A 3,343-nucleotide genomic window follows, 5' to 3' on the forward strand; every position below is an offset into this window, starting at 1 on the left:
GCTATTCAACTACCAGTAGAAAGCCTAGAAGGGTTTTTGTTTAGATACGTTTTTTTGGTAGAAAAATTTAACACATACTTAATTCGGGATTGATCCCAACCTTCTGGGGCCAGCTCCTCTAGGATGAGGGAGGAAATTGTTGTTTTTTTAATCATCCTGCAGGTTACAGTCATCTCCCATTGGAATGACTAGAGCTCCAAGACTGTGACCCAACTATAGGACAGTGCAGGGCTGACCGTTGGGAGCACACTATGCTCTCTGGCCGCTCCTTGTTGGTCATGTCTTGACATGGTTCCTTCCTGTCCCCTACTCAAGCACTTCCTTAGTAAACAAAGCAGAAGCACTAGGGGACAAAAAGTAACTGCCTCTCAACTCTCCTGGATAAGAGCCTTCCCTGGGCTTGGACTGAGAACTTGTGTTTTAGAGGTACTATTCTGACTACATTCTATCAAGGGAGTAAGTGTAAAATGAAAATGGGGGACCCTCGTCCCCATCTGTAACCACAACACCAGATGCCTACAGAAATGGTCAGTGTGACAAGTATGGGGGAGAGGTAGGGAGCAATGATGGACGTGGGGTAGTAGGCTGCCTGCTGGCCTTCGCTTCCTGGCCTTGCCCTGGGCAGCCACAGCTTCCATGGCTTTACACGTTCTCTTCAACTGCTAGGAACTGCATGGGCTTGGTGAGCTTTAAATTCTTGTCCAATGTGTAGACAATAGGATACCCGTTGGCAGGTTCATCTCCAGGATGGCTTCTTCAAACATTCTAAATGCGGGACTGTGCCCCAAAGGCTGCTGCCATGGGCTCCATTTAGGACCAGTTTCCCCTCCTTGATGCGGGACCAATTTTTTCATTCCAGAAGGTCAGAGCTCTGACAGTAGTGTCCTTCAGACTCACAGGAATGCAGCTGATCTTCAGTGAGGTCTGCATACCTACGATTCTCACTGATGTTGCTGTAGATGGGATGATCAGACTCCATCAGAAGCAGTGGGACATCATAGGAGCACCTCCAGATCTTTACCTGAGCCTCTCTATGCTTGGCAGCAGTTTCTGCTTTAAGGCCACTCAGACACCCTTGTGCCACTCATTGAGGCACCAAGTTATCACCGCTGACAGCCACATCTGGTCTGTGGCATCCAGTACTGTGGGTCCAGGTTGCTCTTTTCTGCACTGAAATGAAGCAGATGTCACACTCACAGCCAGCATCTCTCAGCTCCTGGCTGCCGCACTTCACCTCCTGTGGGCCACTGGGCCCACAGTGGGTTCACAGCTATGCACCTTGCCAGCCACTGAAGTGGTTCTCTGGGCTCCAGGTGCTCTCTCCCTACCAGATCAGCACTAGTTTACAGGCGGGCGGCCACGGTGACGGGCTAGGGTGCTGACATAATGCTAAATTTTAAAAATCATTCTATTTGAATGTCAGTAACAAGTGATGGATGGTGCTACCCTACTTCTAATTAACTTGGTGCTGGAGAGAGAAACAGTGCAAATTAGACAAAAATAACATTAGATTAGAAGAGAAGAAACAAAATTGTGGGTTTTCCATAATCTAATCTAATCTACCTGTTACAAAGCTATGACCATTAAAAAATTTACAGCCAAAATGGAAATACTGGGAAATAAGTGTGCGTAAAACTTATCTCCATTGAGAGGTTCTGCAAGATACTAAATTACTGAGCTTCTACTTAAAGATGCACAAAGTATGGGGAACAGCTGGGTGTAGTGGTGTGATCCTGCAATCCCAGCACTGAGGGAGGCCGAGGCAAGAATAAAGTAAACTTGAACCCAGCCTGGTCAATTTAGTAACTTGGAAAGACCCTGTCTTAAAATAAAAAAATATAAAAGGGGATAGCTAGGGATGGACTTCAGGATGAAGGCTCTGGATTCAATCCCTAAATAATGGAGTCTTGAGCCCACCAAAATAAAAGCCTGAGAAGATATGTCATAAATTTAAATTACTTAAAGGTGGATATACTTACACTAATTGTGTAATTTAACTCTATATAAGGTAGTACAAGCAACCTGGGAAAACTTTGGCATTTTCTTGAGACTTTATTTATTTACTTATTTACTTATTTATTTTTGAGACAGGGTCTCACTATGTAGCTCAGGCTTGCCTCAAACTCATGGCAGTCCTTCTACTTCAGCCTCCCAAGTGCTGGGATTACAGGCATAGGCTATTTAATGCCTGGCATAAACTTTAAATAAGTACCTTTTGTATGCCTCAGACCTTCTACTCCTAGATATTTACCAAAGGAAAATGAAAGCATATGTGCATGTAAAGATGTTCGTAAGAGTTTTATCTCTCATACCTGAAAACTGGAATGACCATTGACAGTTCAAGAAGGAAGGAAGTTTCTCTTGACCAATCACAAAACACATTTTCAGGCTGGGGACATAGCTCAGTGGTTGATTGCTTTAGCAGGAAAGATGCTGCGGGGGAGAAGTGGGGAGGGAGTGAGGGAGGGAGAGAGAGAGAGAGGGACAGCAAATACTAACTAAAGGAAAACTAAAGTTGGTGTCAGACAAAATAGATCCCAAGGGAGAATGCAGGGCCAGACATAGAGTCACTATATGAGATAAAAGTTTTAGGTGGACAGAACCCACCTCTGTGCCCCACACAGACAGAACCTGCCCCATTCAGTGATCGCCCCAGCCAACTCTATAACCATGGATTCCATGCCTGGCAGCCACCAACCAACTCCAAACCCCTCTGTGTTTTATTTTCCCATAGTACTGGGCAGCGGAGTTTCTGACCAACCCACCTCCCTGATCACAGATGAGGCCAGTGCCCTGGGAGAGATGGTAAGCCCTAGAGTCGGCATCTCCAAGAAGAAATAACAGACTTGGGGCCAGGAGCACTACCCCAAGTAGAATCCATAGCTTTTGTAAACTACAAAAATATTGTGAGGTTTTACTCAAAAGTGACTCCTTTACAGCAGACTAAAGTTGGAAAGAAACCCAGTGCAGTGCCTGACATGTTGCCACAGAGTTTAATCAGGATCTATTTGGGGAAAGAATTGTTTGACACTGAGCCACAGAAAATTACAGAACAATCCCACTTCAGGCTTTCCAATGTTACCCTCCCACAGTGACTGTGTGAGAGATGGCTATGGAGACGGATGTGGAGAGGGTGTGGGCCAGACATAGACCTTCTGAGAAGTTTAATATCAGGCCAGGAAGACCTGGGCCCCACCATCCATTGTGAGAAGCCAGGCACAAGTGAGTGGGGTTTTCAGAGGTGGCTGGATCTGACAGTATTGGCGTCAAGTCCAGCATCTGCATGAGCCTCTACCTGCTCCTACGTCCAGCAGAGACTGTTGCAGAAAGAATTGGCAAGTGA

General features: G+C 45.8%; 1 pseudogene; it reads right to left on the reverse strand.

Moving 5' to 3' along the window:
* Window positions 1-368: 368 nt before the first annotated feature.
* On the reverse strand, window positions 369-2,703 carry LOC104873437 (annotated as a pseudogene).
* Window positions 2,704-3,343: the final 640 nt, after the last annotated feature.

Source organism: Fukomys damarensis, unplaced genomic scaffold, assembly GCF_012274545.1.
Source record: "Fukomys damarensis isolate Sample0158 unplaced genomic scaffold, DMR_v1.0_HiC HiC_scaffold_16, whole genome shotgun sequence".
Classification (NCBI taxonomy): domain Eukaryota; kingdom Metazoa; phylum Chordata; class Mammalia; order Rodentia; family Bathyergidae; genus Fukomys; species Fukomys damarensis.